Below are 20336 nucleotides of genomic sequence, written 5' to 3' on the forward strand. Positions count from 1 at the left end.
AATATTTTATAAATATTTGGCGCCACTTTGTGTAGATGGCAATAAATGGGCAGAAGTAATTGGTTGTGTAAAGTCAATAGGAATTTTGAAACCATGGAAACAATTACTAAAACTTACACTAAAGGAAATGTGAGTAAAAGTTTGAACTTTTAGGATAAATACATTGCATATTTATTATAATGGTATTCAGGAAACTAAATCTTCTAGACATTACAGTAAAGAGGAAGCGTGTATTAGTTTTAGGTGTACACTAAATGAAATGAACTAGTAGAGACAAAACAGCAAAGAGATTGAACTTGTCAGTGGGAGGTTAATATTAAATAATCTTAAGCTATGTAAAACTGCTGTAACAAGGCTGTAGGTATTAATTAGTGTTAAGTGTATAGTAAACGAACAAAAACTATTCAAACTACTGTAACCAGGCTGCGGTGAAGAGACTGAATCTGTTAGTAGAAAGTTTAAAATAAAGAAATTGAATCAATTGCAAACTGCTTTAAACAGTTATATAGCTAGTTACCAGTAAACAAATTGAAAATGATATGAATGACTTATGGGGATCAAAACAAACCTCTTATTGTTTTAGCTAATATTTTTATGTTATTCAGTTAAACGTAATTATAATGTTTCAAGGACAATTGATAGAAACATATAAATATGTGGTACTAGCAGATGCCCGTTGGAACAATTCAACGGTAAGTTTCGTAAAAAATAGTGATAAGTAAATACAAAATGCGTAGTCAACCTAATTTCTTCCATACGAAAGTGTAGACAGGCCGTTTACAACCGTCTTTTGTCATTCCACGTGTTATTTCGATAATAAAAAAATGTATTGCGTTTGTTTTTAAGCAAAGGAAACTGAATAAAATGCACACTTGGCATAAGTGTTTGGGTTTCTATGCAATTGGTGCATTCATCACGATAGAGCACTCAGGTTCACTAAATAGCCACACGAATTGTTTCCGCTGGATGCCACCGTTCCTTGCCTTTTCAGTGAGCACAAGAAAATACCGCTACCAAACTGAGAGTATTGTTTGATAATTGTCATTTTTGTAAAAAAGTGTTAAGTAGAAGATATTCAGCTTAATTCAAAGCAACTTATTTGACATGTTACATTAAAATCATCCATGTATATAATGTCGACTTGTAAAAAAATACTGTATATATATATATATGCATATAAACCAAACAAAAACATGTTCCTGTCGTTGTACAGTATTCCTACCTTTGAAATATTTCTTTCAATCACTCCGCGGTAGAAATCCCTTATTTATTCATGCAGTTCTCTCACAATGAAAAATATTTTGTCCTTAATAGTTTTTCATTAGATTTTCTCTTTAGAATTGACGAAGTTTGACGGATCTATGTCGATATCAATATGAATTTCTATGAACTCCACAAAAAATTATACTTTTCCTGTAACATGCATTGTTTTTTTTGTTTTTGAATTCCACGTAAAGCTATACGAGGGCTATCTGCGCTAGCCATCCCTAATTTAGCAGTCTAAGACTAGAGGGAAGGAAGCTAGTCATCACCACCCATCGTCAACCCTTCAACTGCTCTTTTACTAACGAATAGTAGGATTGACCGTCACGTTATAACGTTCTCACGGCTAAAAGGGCGAGTGTGTTTGGTGCGATGTGGATTCAAACCCATGATCCTCAGATTACGAGTCAAACGCCTTAACCCACCTGGCCATGCCGGGCGAATATACATTGAAAAGAAGCGCTTTGATTTCTATTTTATTTTTTCCTATTAACTGGTCGGGAGATTAAGAAACAGACAGATATTTTGTTACCATATATGGATGTTTTGTTTTCCACAGTTTTTGTTACACATTTGTCGAGAAAAGAATGAAATTGAACCATTTATTTATCCTATCTTTAATGATTTTCTAAAAAAAAGGGCTCTAATGTAATACTGAAAAAAGTTATATTAAACAAGTATTTATTTATGAAAAATGTCGAATAGATCAGAAATGTTTTCCATGAAATACACCGACAAAAAATCTTGACGTAATGACCTTAGAACTCTTTAACCTTTGCTAAACCTGTTGGAAGTTTATAGTTTTTTATGACTGTCTCATGATCTTATTCATTAATATTTCTGGCTTGTGTATTTGCAACAACTTTAAAACCTGATTAATATTATTATAAACTCTTGAACGTGATTATTGAATGATTAAAAAGAAACTTATGTGTGAGCTTGCTTATGCTCTCTGCTAAAATGGAAAGTAGGCAGTATTATTTTCAAGCACGTTGATATTACATTACAAAAAATGACAACTAGAAGACAAACGCAACATATTTTTAAGGGAATTACGTGGCTTAGAATAGATATATATGTTTATAATGTATTTTACAAAACTTACATAAATTGTAAGAAACCATGAGTGAAAATAATCTAGAATATAATATTTCAGCCACATCGAGTGTCGACGAGACCTTTCGCTCAATACCAAGACATATCAGACCAGTTGAAGTATGAGAGAAATACCAGGATTCTAGGTGAGATATATATTTAATATAAATTTTTTATAAACAACGACTGTTATTTTGTAAACTGGATCAAGAAAATTAGTTATGATTATTACCAATTTTCATGAACAACGACTGTTATAGTATGAAACAGATCAAACAAGTGAGTTGTGATCATTATCAATTTTCACGAACAACGATTACTGTAGTGTGAACAAGATCAAACAATTGAGTTGTAATTATTACCAATTTTCATGAACTAGGACTGTTATAGTGTGAATGAGATAAAAAGTGAGTTGTGATTATTACCAGTTTTCGTAAACAACGATTGTTATAGTGTGAAGATCAGACAAACGAGTTGTGATTATTATAACTTTTATTTACAGACTAGAGTTTCAATGTAATAATTAATTACACAACCTTATTTATTATAACTTAATTTAAACTCTGATTGTTTATTTACATTTATTATTATATTGATTTTAAATTATTTTATCGTCATTCACATTAGCGACGAAAAAACACATAATACGTCTAGAGTTGTAAACTGTTTTATTTAGTGAATATAGTCCATATTAGCTGGTTAATATTATTATACTCTCGCTTCTTTGCTTTCACTCCAAATGTTCTTTGTTTCTAGTGTGTGTAATATGATATTAAATTTAGCAAATAGGATCTTTAACACTCCTACGAAAAGACGTTTCTAGTCCTGATTTCTCCAAGCCCGTTCCCCTGGCTGTGGTTTCGCTAGATAGTAGGTAGGGACAGTGGGAATCTCGTTAATCCATTCATTAATGGATTTAAATGGCAATTTCATTTAAATACAAAATTATTAGCCTAATATTAATAACCTTTAAAGTTGCTCTGGGGCCTATTAGGCCCCACTTTTCGTAGGAGTGTTAACATTACTTTAGTGATATTTATGGCGTACTATCTTATAAAGTATATCAAATTACACGTATTTTTTACTGTGATTTTCCGAATCATTTAATAAATCCCACATCTGGTTAACAGAAGAACACTTATTTATTTCACTCACATTGCTTGTTTGTTTGTGAATTAAGCAAAAAGCTACAGAATGGGCTATCTGTGCTTTGCCCTTTATGGGTATTGAAATCCGATGTATAAGTTCGTAGACATACCGCTGTGCCACTGGGAGGATTCACCGATATTGTGACCAGTTTCTACAGCTCCCGGCTACAACTGGAATGTCTACATACTATTTGGAATACAGATATTTAGTATGAATATTGAAAAGCTTTTAAGGTCTGCGGTAACCATATATAGAGACGATAACGTTGACTAGAGAACGTTCTCGAACGCTAAGAAGGAGCAGTCAAAAATGTCGCAAGTAGTAAATGCTCTATTCAAAAACAAAACTCGCAAACTGAAGTAAACACTTCGTGTCTGTAGGGCATTACAGTCACGCTTCAGACGCAAGTACCCGGATGTTTGTGGGACGTCAAAAGAAAGTGGCTCCTCGTGCTATTACCAGTTGTGATGTGTATGTTTGCTATCTCATCAAGGTTACTTTTTCTACGAGTTTACCACTAAAGCACTAGCCGCTGATTTGCTAATCACTCGATTGCAATTAACTGTATTAAAACAAGTCACATACTTAGCCTTATAGTTAATCCGCTAAGTAGCTTTAACTGCACATAATCTAATGAAACTGTTGCTAAGATATGACAATATTAATCCAAGTGTAGTCTAGAATAGTTCCACAAATGATCTTAGTTTACTAAAATTTTCTTGATATCCTTTTATTTTTTACAAACAATAAAATAATTAAATCACATGTTTTCTCTAATATTTCTGAAGCAATATTTTGTTCTAATCTTGAGGAAATACATCCTGGGTCAGTCACTCCGAAAACAAAGTCAGTATCTTTTACTTACCAAAATAAGGACACATTTGTACCACAGAACAACATAGAACGTTTAAATTAGCTAGTATGATTTAACTGTGATAATCTTACTATAGACCATTGAGAAGAACAAAAACACAAACGTGACAGGTAAGGAATGGAGAGAGAGCTTTCATAAGCACAATGATACACACGCCAATATAAAATTACCAATATTTGTACCTAATAAAGTAAATAATGGACATCAGTGTGCTATGCAAAGTACAGTTCATTTATCTATCTCTCGAGATGTAGGTCTTGAAGACCTGAGAGATTCAGGTTCAAGTTGACTTTTTCGTCTCTATTGAACCGTTTGTATTTGGTGTTTTGTAGTTAGGGTTTCGCAAGTTGAATTCGATGTCTATCAGTTACTTTTACCACTTTCCTTTTTAGGGCTATTTCCGTTTATGTTTTCAGGTTATGTATTTCTTTATAAAGTTATGTTAGCTGTGTAGTTGTGTTCTGTAATGTTTGTGAAATTACGAGTCATTCTGTAATCTGTGGTAGTAAGGATGTAAAGTGTTCAATAATTATTTTAATGACTAATGTTATACTGTCATTGTGGTTTTGAGGGTTTCTTTAGTATGTTAGGAATTCCAAAAGTTGATTCGGTTTGTTTTGAATTTCGCAACAAGCTACACGAGGACTAGCTTCACTAACCTTTTTAAATTTTGCAATAAAAGGCTAGATGCCGCTAGAAGAAAGGCAGCTAGTCATCACCACCCACTGCTAGCTCTTGGACTGCTCTTCAACCAACGAATCTTGGAATTAACCGCAATATTATAATGCCGCCACATCTGAAAGGACGGGCATGTTTGGTGGGATGAAGATACAACCCGCAACCCTCAGATTGCGAATCGAGCGCTCTAACCTACAGTCCAACAGAAGAAAAAAATATGACTACAATATCAACAATTCGAAACCCATCTTACCAGAAACACAAAACTATTCAGTACAGAAACAAAGGAAACAGAATGGATATGTTGCAAATATAAAATGACCTTAAAATTCAAGGACTGTACACTTTAGAGATAAAGGAAGGGGGAGATATAACATACCTTTCTAATTATCTCTTAGTATTCGGCTACTAGTGCCAGTTAGACTATTCTTGTTCACCTTTATATTCATTTAACACATATTTTTAGGTAATATACAATAATAATTGTTTGGAAAATCTGACGACACTAGCCTCGCGTTTGTTTGTTTTTTTTCGTTTGTGTGCGTGATACTCTCTGGCCACAAAACAAACCTGAAAATGCACTTTTATCGTGTTAGATCGATTAAAAAATAAAAGTTCAAAACTAAAGCGCTTATAAGAACTTCCGCAATTACAGAAACTAACTTTACCATTCACACAACGTTAATGGAAGAGGAAAAACAAAGCGAAATTAGAGCCTAAAAGCATGAGTGTGTTGGACTCTGCTCCTCACTTTCAGTGCCTAAGGTATTATAAACCTGTTTTTCTGGTTCCTAATCCGAGGGACGCAGCGTTAAGCTATCATAACTCAGGCTTGACTCTCTCTTTCTATACTTGCTGGTCTGTTCACTCATACATTAAAACCATTTATCTTTGTGTTAGAAATATTAAACACGGTTACTGGTGATATGAATGTAAACGTTCACGAAAACATTGCAGGAGGAAAATTTTGCTTTCGTAACGAACGTGCTATTTTTATCTTAAGAATAATTCGGCTCTAACACGTATATTTTTATGCATGTATATGTATTACAGCGGAATTATAATTTATATTCTTAAATACATTAGTCTACTGTCCGATTAGCGGGGCGTGAGTTCGAATCGCACAAACTCACTAGGTTTTGGTTTTACAAAACACTGGGAAATAATTTTATAATATCTTGTGCTTATGTTTGATTATTGTGTTAATATAAATAATTTACTAAAGTGTAACGTGTCCAAATAATAGCGAGTCTTCTTCAGTGAGCCTTTACGGATTGTTTCTCTCCTTTCTTAAATAAAACAAAAATTAGAATACTATAAGTGAAGCATAATTATTAAAATTACTAAAAACTAGTTAATAATAAAAACTAAAGAGACAAACAAAATTATAACCATTGCTTGTTTGCTTTCAGCATAGAGCTGCACTATATTCGTTCAGCCCAGTACGGAAAATTGAACATTGGCTTTCATTATTGTAAATCCGTAAACTTACCGCTGACACATTACAATGAAAAATTCACATATATAGAAAGTAATAAGCTTCGGAAATTACCCGAGTTAACTCCTAGAATAATCGCAAATGTTAAATTTTCACACAACATTTTTATGCATAAAACACTGACAGCAACTACGAATCTAGGCTTCACCTGTTAATGATGCTAGACCCTTCCCTAATCCATGCGAAACTTTTATCCTTCGAATCGTTAAAAATGTTAGATATGTCAGAGTAAATTAAAAAATGTTACAGTCCTTAAAGAGATAAGTTTAAATATTTCAAAAGTGGTAAAACCGGATCACGAAAAAAGTCAGGATATTAGAGAAAAAAAAAGCTAATATTGTATGGAGAAAAAAACAAAACAAACAGACATGCTGATTGCTTAACACTAGTTTTTTTTTACCCCGTCGATTCTGCAATCATAATGTCGAAAAGCATGTGATAAAAAGACTTTATGAAAGTCCTGTTTGACCACTTTTCAAGGCCTTAGGCAATACTATCAATCTCACATAAATAGCATAGCAATATCTCTTTAGCGTATGCCGCTCTAAGCGAAATGCAAAATATACGTGCTGCTTTTACGTTTCAAAGTTGACAACAAATCACCCAAACTCGCATAAGCGAACATACTAAAATGTCTCATACAGAGTAATCTGTGGCTTTTTTTGTGTGTGAACTACAATTCAACATCATATTTAAGGTACAAATGCAAAGCTCCAAAGGGACACAGTTTAAAAACCGGGAACATTTCATTACAAATGTTAAAATAATATTCGGTGATTTCTGCTCTCCTACACCTGCTAATATTTCTTTTATGCACTTGGAATATCGTTTTGTTTATAAAAAGAGATCGTTCTTATTGAGCATTCCTCTCCTGGAGACTCAGCTGTAAGTCTGAGGTTCTGTAACGCTAAAAATCAAGTCTTGATATCCGCTGTGAGATGCCTTCTTCTTGTTGCTTCGTGCGTAACAACGATGTTGAACAATTTAGTTTTATTCTACTAAAATACCAAATAAAGTCACCAAAGTGCAAGTTCAGGGTTAAGCTTATGCAAACATACGTCATGAATAGCACTATTTCGAATATGCACAACAAACTAAGCCGAAAGAAAGTCCTTGTCATTGGTTCATTTTTTTTTTGCTAGTTCATCTTCTGAGTGATTATGTCTACGATTTTTTTATTGGAACATTGACACGAATTTTCTTTTGAAATGAACAAATAAAACAAATGACGAAGAAAAAGATAGAATTTGCGATTTTGGCATCATTTTGTTTGCGACGTAACCAACGAAAAAGAAACTACAAAGCAGACAATAATTGGTCACTTTTTATTTACTGTATCAACAAGTTAATGTCTCAATGGGGACAGATGTCTGGGAAAGCACTCGTAGGTTAAGAAGGCTCTTGAGCACTCATGGTTCTTGTAAAACTTAATGAAGCAGCATTGCGTAAAGTGATGACTCAGAAATATCGCTGCTTAATACGCGGGGGTTGTTGCAAATGCTAACGTTCAGACTTTTCTTCCTTTTGCAGGAAATGAATATTTTAAACATGCTATTGAAGAACAGTTAAAAAAAGTTGTAAGAGAACAAGGAATAATTTTGATCGTGTTCTTTTCTGTGTTGCTAGAACTTTTGAGAGCTGAAAGCTACATTTTTTCCACTGTTAAACAGACGCTGAACCCCCTGAAACAGTTTTCTATATTGCTGAGGGCAAGGCTGATTTGATTTTCTGTATGTTTTATTGGCTAATTCTGTGACGTTCTGTGACTTTACAAACATATTCTCTTAAATTTTGAAGACGAGAAGTAACATATACGTTCAATTGTTTTTCTTAAATCTCCAAAAACATGTCAACTAAAAATATAAACGCTATATGTTACTGAATCAATCTAGACGTGAAGTGAGTTATTTCATTGTCTGGAAGTCAACACTTACATTGTGACGTTATGATTTTAGAAAAATGTACTTTCTTTAAATTATTGGTTTGTTTTGATTTTTGCGTAAAGCTACACGCGGGCTATCTGCGCTAGCCGTTCCTAATTTAGCAGTGTAAGACCAGATGGAAGGCAGCTAGTCATCACCAGCCACCGCCAACTGTTGAGCTACTCTTTTAACAACGAATAGTGGGATTGATCAACACATTATAAAGCCTCCACGGCTGAAAGAGCGAGCATGTCTGGTGTGACTTTATTTAAATACGGACAGAAATTGAATTATGTAACATTTTATTCGAAAAAAAAATTTCTTTGTCATAAATTTATCAGTAAAATTTGAAGAGACCTAATGTTACTTTGGTAATTCATAGCTAAAATATAAAAACACGGCACTTGGTTTTAACCATCTTTCATGTTTAATAACTTCACTTTGATTGCTCCTGTATTCAAAAACTGTTTGTGTATGTGTTACTGTTATCATAATCTTATCTATGGCATGGTTCTAAATTTTTACATAACTTATAAAAAGAGGTCTTTCACAGTGTGATTGTCTTGACTACTGCAGTAACCCGACTACACAGATAACAGGAGGACCTGAAGGATTGTTTTTGTAGAAGTAAATGAGACTAAGCAGCAATATTTATCAAATGTGAATTTTAAAAAAATTAATAATTGCCTTAGAAACTGTACTTTGATTAGGTATAATTCCTGTATGGTTGCCATATTTTTAAACACTTTAGTTTATGAGTAAAAAATGAAACAAAACATGCGGGTACTTGAACTCAAGTTCCTCTTGGTCGTTCGGGTGTTTGCGTGACGTTTTATAACTATGACGTAATAGTTGCCAAACACTCTTCGTTGCGCGCCGACCATTGTGTTTCTTTCAGTGCTTGGGTTTTATGTAATTACATGCTTTGTGAGACTTTTTTTGTCTTGACATTACTACTTTATGTTTGTTTTATGATAACATGTTTTACTGCGTTGCTTATGTTTGTAAAAACGGTTCGGCATCGGGCAGAAGCTTCTTTTCGTTTTCGTGCAAGGACAAGGAACCGGCAAGATGGCGACAGTGGGTGCAGATGGTCAATAGGAAGAACTGGACTCCTTCACACCATGCAAAGCTATGTCAAGATGGTGGGGACGATCCTGTCTGCTGTCGATGGTTTTATCAGTTTCAACCTGCCTGGCTTGAAACCCATGGAATGTAACATGACGTTCAAATGAGATCACATTTCACATTCATGAGCGTGCATACACATTTCACATTCATGAGCGTGCTTTGCATTTGTGGCACCTGAAAGTCAGTAAAACCTTGATTTCCTAGTCTAGACAGTGGACAAATCTATCCCAAATAGAGTAGATTCCAACTTTAAAAGCTAATAAATCATTCTGTAGATATTTTTGTATCATTTTTACACATGGAAAAGTTTGAAGAATACCATTTTTCAAATTTATCATTTCAAGATAAATTAAAATAGGTCTATGTCTTAAATATGTTGAAGTAATCAAGCACATGTTATGTATTTTTAAAAAAAAAACATTGTAGACTTGTAAACAATCAAATATAAACTCCATTACATATTTCCATAACTCATCATAATAAAATTAATCTTAACACAGTACTTTAACATTGTCATATGAAATGTAAATCTCATAAACCTCATAAAGCATGTTGTTTTAATATATAATCTTATTTCTTCAGTATCACTCACAGTTCCGCTACTCTCTCTCATGGAACTGTCCTCATCACTAGAACTTGTCAGATCTATGTCAAAAGTAACTGTTCTAGGTTCGTTCAGAGTAGGTTTGAATTGATATGGCGCTACTCGACACTGTTCAGTACACGAAGTCAAAACAGACTCCGCCTCTGTTTCTCCGTATGCACTGGCCATGTTTATTTACATTCAACGCGCTAGCGTTGGCGGTTTATTTGGCAACTATTACGTCACAGTACTTTTTCTAGCGGCAAATGTAAAAACTAAAACGTTCGGATTGCCACTCGGAAAGGGCTCTTTCTGCACCAAGTTCTATGTTTCATTTATTACCACATATGTTTTATAAAAAAATGTGAACCGACAAAATCAATCAGTATGAGTAGTTCTTTTGACTGCAAAGTTTTCTTTTTTTCTGTAAAATTCACCTTTAAGAACGAATATTTTATTTCCCATACAAAGAAATGAGAACTATGGAATGAAAACAGAAATGAACTTTAGGCATCTGAACGTAAGTGAACAGATGAAGGACTACCAAACTCAGCTATATTTCCTCTTCACGTTGGTTTACTATTTCTCTTAGCTGAAGAAACAAGCAAATGACGACACAAACTCTTTCTTACCTGTCTTCCTAGGGATCAATATGAATGTTTCTGTCAGTTTACCTTAAGCAACTACCAACCAACTAAGTATCGCATTTGAATCTAAGCAAAGAAACTAAATCTAGCAAATTTTCTGAAATTTTGAAAAGTAAAAGTACTGACTACATATAAAAAGAGAAGAAGGTAGTTTGCAATATAAACCTACCATATTATCGAGCATACTCTCCTGTAGCTTTGTTTATAAGAAGAAACCATAAGTGTAAATGTTTCATTGTAAATTTAGTGTTCTTCATTCCAATTTTATTGTCTATACTGAGTAAAGTACAATATATTGCCTTAAAATGAAGTATTGTGTGTTGTTAGTCCTTCTATTCAATAAACAAAGAAGTGAATATTATTAATAAACATTCTACTCTGATCTATGGATTACTTCTTGTGTTCTAACATGGGATCAACGTTAACACTTCCTTCAGCCACTGACGACCTCAATTTTTCCTTATTCGTCAGTAAACTGCAGACAAGTGAATCTTTCAAACTTATGTTGTTTGGATTACTGATGTATTTGTTAGGATTTCTATAAACAAAGTCGTCACAAATTAATGTTAAAAAAGATCCTATTTTTGTGCTACAACAAGGATTTTATTTTTAAAATTATGTGTTGCTGTTTCTTTCAAAGTGTTTTCTAAATTATCTCAATGGTTTTCGTTGTTATTTGAAGCTAAGCACAAATTTACACAATGGGCTATCTGTGCTCTGCCCATCACGATTATCGAAACCCGATTTCTTCGCGTTATAAGATGAAAGTTTCTCAATGGTAAGAAAATAACATATTTTCAGCATGGGCACATCTCTAAATGGAACAGAACATTTTCTGTGTTAACTTTCAATTTTATACTGTGTGTCATTTGAATCACATGTTGACAACATTATTCTTATTTGAACAAAGTAGGATTTCAGGCAAACAAATGTGAAAGAAGCTGTGCAGTACCTCTGATAATACAGTATTAATGATACGAAATAAATGATACGTGGGGTAGCTCAACTCATTATATGTATTGTAGCAGAAGTAGCAGCTAACTTCAACCTTCCATAGCTAGTAGAGAATATTTCTATAATCGGATATATTCAGGTAATTTTTCTAAATTTTCCTTCAGGTGTTCAGCATTTATATATAATACTTTCCTTAAACGGATGCTGGAAACTTGTAAACATGTGCTAAGCCTTTCTACTTGAGTAGAGTTTACAAATGGTAAATTTAATAACTTCTTTCACTCTATTCATGTGTTTGTTTCGACTCCTGGAAGTTGAGTAAACTCATTCACAAGGGGTGACATGTTATATTAAATTGTCGGTAATGTTCGTAGCTCTATAGTGTAGTATACCACAATTGAATTTCTAATACGATTGAAAAATGTGGTATAATTTAATTATTTCTTTCATTTTCTCTATGAACATTCTTGAAAAGGTCCCTCTACAGACTGATCAGCCAGCGCATTTTTTTATATAAAGTTTTTTGCTGGCTGGTGTGTTTTTCTTATAACAAAGCCACACCAGGCTGTGCTCTGTGTCCACCGAAGAGAACTGAATCACTGATTTTAGCGCTGTAAATCCGAAGTAATATATATATATATGAATAAAGATTTTCATTATTTGTTCACTTCTGTTTGTTCAACCTTTACCTAACATTCTGGAATATGCATTTTGTGGGTACTTATCTGTTCGATATCACTGTATCTGAAGATCATACCTGTAGTGAATTGGTTCAGGTTATATTTACTATTTTCTGAAAAAATAGTTCAGATGATCTTGAGTATATTTTGAGGGGCCTGAAGTACTTGACAGTCAGGGATACTTGAATTATAAACGAGACTATGCTGTCTCTGTTTCAGAGCCTCGATATAGCTACACTCATTACATATGACTCTCTTATGGTAGCCAAATGCCTCGTCATCTAATTAGTGACGTGCATGAATGGATTAACGAGATTCCCACTGTGTCTATCTACTATCTAGCAAAACCACAGCCAAAGGAACCAAATGGGTACATATATATCTCCACAGCAGATTAAGGGAACATTCTGAGTGACAAATTTGTTGAAGTTTGCTCTGTGAAACTGTTAATTATCACGTGTTAGAGAATTGAAACCCGTGAACGTAGATATACATAACAAGGTGGTAAACTGGTATTTTCTTTCTTAAAGCCCGGCATAGCTAGATGGATTAAGGCGTTAAACTCGTAATCTGAAGGTCACGGGCTCGAATCCCCGTTGTACCAAACATGCTCGATTTTTCAGCTGTGCGAGAGTTATAACGTGACGGTCAATCCCACTATTCGTTGGTAAAAGAGTAGCTCAAGAGTTTGCGGTGGCTGTTGATGACTAGCTGCCTTCCATCTAGTCTTACACTGCTAAATTAGGGACGGCTAGCACAGATAGCCTTCGTGTAGCTCTGCGCGAAGTTAAAAAAAATTCTTTCTCAAAGAGCAGAACGTTTGTCAGTGCCTATAAATTTTTTTTCTTATAGTAAAGCCACATTGGGCTATTTGCTCAGCCCACCGAGGGGAATCGAACCCTTGATTTTAGCATTGTAACTGCCTATAAAAACTGTACGGCAGTGCACACATCAAAAGATAATCTATCCCAAAGAAAGCAGGACCACTAGGTTTATCAGCAACCATTTTATGAAGACCACCATGAATGGATGGATAATACATTTCACAATGTTCCGGAAAGAGAGCTGAATTGTGATCTCCACTGTAGCTTATGAACCCTTCATTCATGAGACGAATAAAAACAAGTAAAATACGTGATACTTTGTCAGGACCAGCGAGCTTACAGAATAAATCGTCACTCTGCTACTGATATCCAAACTTCTGCCAAGAAGGATAAATCTGAATGTTAGCTAATACTGCTTTCTCCCAGCCTGCTTCAAAGTAGTAGGTCTCAGGGCAGACAGAGCTAATTAATGACACAAAGCTAAGCTCCATATTTCTTAAAGTACACGTGAATGAACAGGAGGTACAGTTTCTGGTTGATAACATAGTTCTCAGAACTTTTATCAGTCTTGTTTGTATTAGATATGGCTAGTAATGTTTCAACTGACAGCTATATAATAAATGTTTATTGTACCAAACAAAATAGGTACAGAAAGAGCTTATTCTAAGCCTTTCCATTGTTACCATTTCTAAGAAAATGAAAAGAGCTATTCATTTTCTCTTTTCAGGGATTGGTATGTTTTGGAGATTCAATTATATCTTGACTTACAGGATAGTTGTAAGACCGCTAAACAGCCATTACATAGGTCTGAAAAGTAAACAACATGGTTTCACTCAGAAGATGAAACATTACTACCTCTGACACCCTTATGTTATGGAATACGCTCTATTACTCGGTGAAATATATTATGGTTCTGGCTCTGTCTTTAATAACACTGACTACACGGAAAATGTGTATGCTGTTCAATTGTCACTACAAATCTGTGAGTACATTCTGAGGAATAATGATTAGCATAAATTATGATTGAGAAGCCACAGAAGTTATCATTACTATCAGCATATCTTTCAAAAAATTACATTAAGAATGACTGTAAAAATTTCTAACACGTTTAAGACATCTAATAAATCATATTACAATTATTTGAATATTGAATATTTTTGAAAACTTAAGGTTGAATGAGATTAATGTTTAAAATAAAAGTGTCAGTACATCAACGTAATGGTACTGGTGGATTACATTCTATCAAATAAACAGTGTCAGTACATCAACGTAATGGTACTAGTGGATTACATTCTATCAAATAAACAGTGTCAGTACATCAACATAATGGTACTAGTGGATTACATTCTATCAAATAAACAGTGTCAGTACATCAACGTAATTATATTTTATCTAATAAACAGGTACATGGTGGATTGTGTCAGTATATCAACATAATGATGCTGGTGGATTGTATTCTATCAAATAGGCACTTTTAAAGCACACATGGTCTACCTGACACCTGACCAGCACAATGGTCAACAGAATATTACAAAAATGTCAATAGTCAATGTACATTGCATCATTTTTGTTAGTAGGCACAGTGAAGAAAAAATAGAAATGAGACAAACTGATGTAAAATTTCAGATGGTGAACATGGTAATGAATGTCAACACGTTACTCAGTGATGTCGAGAAAACCCATATATATATATAAAAACAGCTCGTTTGGGTTGAGAAAATATTTTACGTAGAGGAGCGAACAACGTTTCGACTTTCTTCGGTCATTCGAGCCGTTTTTACATATATATTCAACACGTTACTAATGCCATTGGTCTAGTTCTTTGGAATTAGTTTTAAACTATTTACTAGCAGATTGAAATTTAGACTGATGATTAGTGTAAGTCTGTATTTACCACTACATATAAAGTATATTAATTCAATGCCTTGCCGTGTGACCAGTGCAGTGAACCAGCGAAATTCAAGCGATTTTATTTCATGTAAAGAAAGATGGAGAATGTGTGGTCATATATGCTAACTCAAACTAAGAACCAACACTGCGCAATGTAAAAATAAATATTTGTTATTACTTAATTAATCGAACCAGTTTTCCAAAATTTTTAAAAGGTGGTAACGTATTATCAGAATTAACTGAAGATGCTTCTCTGAAGTGAACTACCAGTTTAAATCAACCACATGGGATGACAGATCGTGTACTGATCTGCAGGTACGCAAATGTACAACAGAAAGGTTCGAAAGTTCATCATCACCTGAGTAGGTTACTTGAAAATACAGATGGACTCTCAGAACAAACTGAGAAAACGCGTCAATTTAAAAAAACCTTCAAAATTAGCCAATGTGCGATGTAAGAAGCAAGTTTGCCATATGCAGCTGGACAAGACAAAAGTGCTTATGATTGCAGCTCACACCAAATTTAGCTAGAATTGTGAGGAACAATTTTAAAATATGAACTTTCCTAGTGTCTACATTTAGTTTGTGTCATTCATTAGTTTGAATGTGTACTCCACCATCAATCTCTGGTTTCTATTTCAGTTTGATCAAGACTTTCTGGTTTTTAAATATATCTAACGCGTATAGCAATAGCAAATAATAGAGCACAATTGAATCACACCAACATATAAGAAAGCGTTCGAGGATTTTTGCGGAAAGAATGTTTCATGTAGTTATGAGGTAAGAATACAATGGCTATTTTTTTGAACAATAAAAGTTAATTTCTAACCTAAACTACAGAAAATTACGTATCACACCTTCCTTCTGCTTACCTTCTGTATCCTTTTACCTCTTCACTTCACTTTGTTATCATAAATTATTCTTTTTTGGCACTAATATCCTATGTTTTAGTCACACAAACTTTCATCAATTCATTAAACAAATTTGTACTTGTTATCATTATTGACGTTGTAAAATTAGCGAGTTTTTTAATTATTTAATTTTGCTTCTAATTTTTAATCTTTGTTTCTGACTATTTTGCTTAACTGTCAATTGTATCTACTCATTTGTTTTTCATTTGAAGTTTTGGTAAAAGTGAAATTCATTGGTGTTTCATTGTAAGTACACTGGTTTTTTTTATTACAAACATTCAAACTCGGTTCGCTCGCTCCGAAATCAGAACTCTACCCACACCCTATCGTAAATTATTTTTATTACTGTAATACAACTGTCTAGTTTTTTTTTTCTGTTGATATTTATTAATAATGATCACACGTGTTATGTTTGATTCTCCAATAGGATTTTACGACAGAAAAACATCAAATACCTTGGAAGTTATTTCTGTTTTACAAAGGTTTCAGATTATGTTTTTTTATCTACCTCGACTCTCGAGTACCAAATACTCACACATAGTTGCTTTGATTTTTTTTTTTGGCTCAGGTAACTTATCTTTTAAGGCAAATATTTTCCCTATTTTCAGATACATAAAATTACTGAAAAAAACGAAACTTTCAACGACGGTTGTAAAATACTATGGATCCAAGTGTCTTCTTCTCATGTCGTAAGCACAGTTTGGTTTGTTTGAAGTCAAGTCCATAGTCCACAATGGGCAATTTGTACTCTGCCCACCAACAGTATCGAAACCTGGTTCTCAGCGATATAAGCCCACCGACCTACCGCTGTACTACTGAGGACCAGCGGCCATGTATGGACACGATATGTTTTTATTATAGATGGGTTCTGTTTGTGGAACCTGTTTTATATCCTTAGTAGACAAATTAAAAGGAATTTGAAAAATAATCGCCTGCACTCACTTGATTTTTATCACATATTTTATGTCTATTACAGAAATAATGGTCATTTCAAAACTAATAAACGTGTGTGAACTGTTATATGAAGCTCAACTGCATTACGAATACAGATGGCGTTTATATTTCTCACATGTTTTTACTACAATTATATTATTTAATTGATAGAGAATCTTGTTTTAGTCTCTAATAATAAACTCTGTAACCTTGGAATAACATATTAATTATAAATTATAGCCTTATTTCCTTGAAAGGGGATCAAAATCCGCATTGAGGGTTCATCTGTTTTAACTTCTTGCACCATTATACACTAATATGTTGTTTGTCAGTCAGTCAGTAGACACTAAAACGACGTCACATAAGCGACGCTTAACATTGAAATTATTAAAACGTACGCATGCCATCAAACACGAAAAAAATTATCCATTCTGTAAGCTATAACACAGTGTGACATATAAACTTCAAATGCAACAAATAAGAATATTTGTTACTCTTCACTTTGATTTTATTTACTCTCGAAACAGAAGACTTTCGGAGACTATGCGGAAGTGTACCTAATATACATTAAATGAATACCAGGTTAAGTATCTATACTGTACTAAACAGCATTGTCGTTTTCAAGAATGGGAGTCTTTATACGTATCTCTCAAATATACTAAATAATACAATAGAGTATTCTGAATGAAAATATAGATATACACTGTTTCATTATGCAAATGTGCAAGATAAGTGCAAGTTGTCTACAATCATAACAAAGCTCATCTCACATTGAAACAGGAAAAGAAACAATAACAACAGTACAGAATTCCTTAACGTTTCTAAACTGGTGAACAAGCTGTTGTTCATTGTGTTCAGAAAGAAGAAACTAGGAAGTTTACAATGCGAATCACGCTATATTAATATATATTTCTCTTACTGGATTACCTGTGAAACAACACGTACCACCCTTTGACACTTTTAACAACAATTAATCATTCAACATAATGTTGTGAATAATTCATACCCGTATTTACAAGCCAAGCTTGGTCATCATTTTTTGTTTATATCCTGTATTTGGTTATGCGATTATCAAGTTGCTGTTTTCTAGCCAGATGAATGAAACTTTTTTATTTCATCACAATTATTAGGTTGTTTCATCTATCTGTAACCAACCAATTCATAAAATAATTCACACATGGAATTCTGTCATTGTTTTAATTATGTCAAGAAGAACGTATCGTAAAGTGCTGAGTTGTTTCTTTGAAAATTAATCATCAAAGATGTAAGATTCATTATATTCTTAACCCAATTTGTTTTTGAGAGATGAATGTAAATGGTTATTTACTTATAAATGCTTTATAATAAGTATCACTTAGATTTTTGTTAAATAAAATATACTTAGTAACTGTTGTAATAATGTCTCATTCATTGTTTATAGAGCAGGCCTTTCAGTAGGAGAGTACTGAGTATGATATTATTAGTATATCTAATTTACAGCTTGAATGTACAATTTTTCACTTGTGTCGACTTTAACTGCAGTGACATGCGCATTAGTACTGTGAGTTATATTATGGTTAGTGCTTCACAGGCGACATTTTAGTTGCTCCTACGTGTATGATAATAATGAATAGTCATCACTTATACTCAATATTAGTATATATTACACGAGTACATATTAAACTATTGTATCATTCCTCGGTCCCAGACTGAATATGTAAAGCTTGAGGGCTAATAAACCTTATAGTTTAACGTGGTATTTCAGATTATAACTTTTCTTTCGCGCTAGAACACAAATAAATAAGAAACGTACACCAGCACAATATAACACACAAAGGATTTGCCATCAGCAATGGAATTGTGGGAATACAAATATTTCAGACATGACAAAACATTAAACAGAAGAAAAATAATCACAATATGACAGAGTCCGCCATTTCTCTCTATATGTTATATATAGGATGTTTAAAGTTGTTGTACACGTTCTTAATAATTTATAAGCGACGAAAGATAGACGTATCTAGTGAAATGCTCCATAGGTTTTATACCACCGTTGTCAACTTAGTGCACCACTGCAACCAGCTTCGCCCTTTACAAACGCAGTGACAGCACAAACAAATGTTTCAAATTTGCTTGCTTTTGTTTTTTTGGAATTTTGCTCAAAGCTGCTCGAGGGCTATCTTCGCTAGCCGTCCCTAATTTAGCAGTGTAAGACTAGAGGAAAGGCAGCTAGTCATCACTTCCCACCGCCAACTTTTGGGCTACTCTTTTACCAACGCATAGTGGGTCTGACCGTCACATTATAACGCCCCCGCTGCTGAAAAAGCGAGCATTTTTGGTGTGACGGGGATTCGAACAAGCGACCCTCAGATTACGAGTCGAACGCCTTAACCCACCTGGCCATGCTGGTCCATTTGCATCAGATGTTTTGTTACAGCGATATTTGAGATCGGTAAGTTGTCTTCAAACGGCAAGCTTGTTGCGTCCCCAGGGCCGAAATTCTGGGAAGTAAAGTCCTTAAGATAATGTTTCTGTATGCTAATATAGTATCTCAATAGAACATTATTCATTAGCTTTTAAAAACAAACTAAAAGAAAAAGACTACGTGTAGATAAAATAATGAATTTCCACATGCAGGATCCCAGTGTCTCAACGAAAAGCATGAAGATTTATAACGTTAAAATATGGATTTCAATACCCGTGATGGGCACAGCGCATATAACCAATTGTATAGCTCTGTACTTAAAATACAGTAAGAAAAAATATCCAGGCAAAAATAAATCAGTTATTGAGGCGATATTGTCTTTACTTTTAGTAGGTAGTCTAGCAGTCCTCACTTCTTTTTGGCATATATATATATATACATATATACTATGTTTTGGAATTGCTTATGCCGTCCCTTAATGATACTGTTGACGGCGTCTGTGCATAAATAAGCTTATTTAATTAATATTTTACGTAAACAATAAATTCGAAAGATCTGCGTTTTTTCCTCTGCTGTAAAGTCATCATATCGACAGTATCTGTCAAGTAAATCTCAACCAGTGAATTATATCAGAACTGATGAGGTCAAATAAAACGTGGTTTTCAGATCAATGTGTATTTTACTGTTTTAGGTTTTTACCTTTCTTCGTTTAAAAATTTGGAAGATACTGTGTATATAAGTGTGCAGTACGTACACTACCAATCAAGATAAGTGTAGAGAAATTAGTGTTTCCATTAGTCTTAAGAAACACTATTAAACCATATAGGCTGTTTGTCTGTGGACACTCGACATATGTGAATCACCTACATTAACATTTATTTCATTCTAAGGAAGAAAATTT

The 20336-nt window shown here is 33.8% G+C and overlaps 2 long non-coding RNA genes across 9 annotated transcripts in view; one reads left to right on the forward strand and one right to left on the reverse strand.

Moving 5' to 3' along the window:
• LOC143229765 (uncharacterized) overlaps positions 1 to 20336 on the forward strand; it is a 116382-nt gene that overhangs the window by 80907 nt on the left and 15139 nt on the right. The window contains exons 2-4 of one of the 7 annotated variants that reach the window (XR_013016055.1): positions 2420 to 2504; positions 15830 to 15967; positions 16707 to 17026. This is a non-coding gene — a long non-coding RNA (uncharacterized LOC143229765). Of the gene's footprint in view, positions 1 to 1747; positions 2505 to 5063; positions 5459 to 15829; positions 15968 to 16706; positions 17027 to 20336 lie in introns of those variants that run through there. The other 6 variants (XR_013016053.1, XR_013016052.1, XR_013016050.1 and 3 more) reach the window with 6 other exon arrangements.
• Positions 1 to 20336, reverse strand: part of LOC143229766 (uncharacterized) — a 127556-nt gene that overhangs the window by 63012 nt on the left and 44208 nt on the right. The gene's annotated exons all lie outside the window — the stretch shown is intronic.

The sequence above is a fragment of the Tachypleus tridentatus genome, chromosome 10 (assembly GCF_004210375.1).
Source record: "Tachypleus tridentatus isolate NWPU-2018 chromosome 10, ASM421037v1, whole genome shotgun sequence".
Classification (NCBI taxonomy): Eukaryota; Metazoa; Arthropoda; class Merostomata; order Xiphosura; family Limulidae; genus Tachypleus; species Tachypleus tridentatus.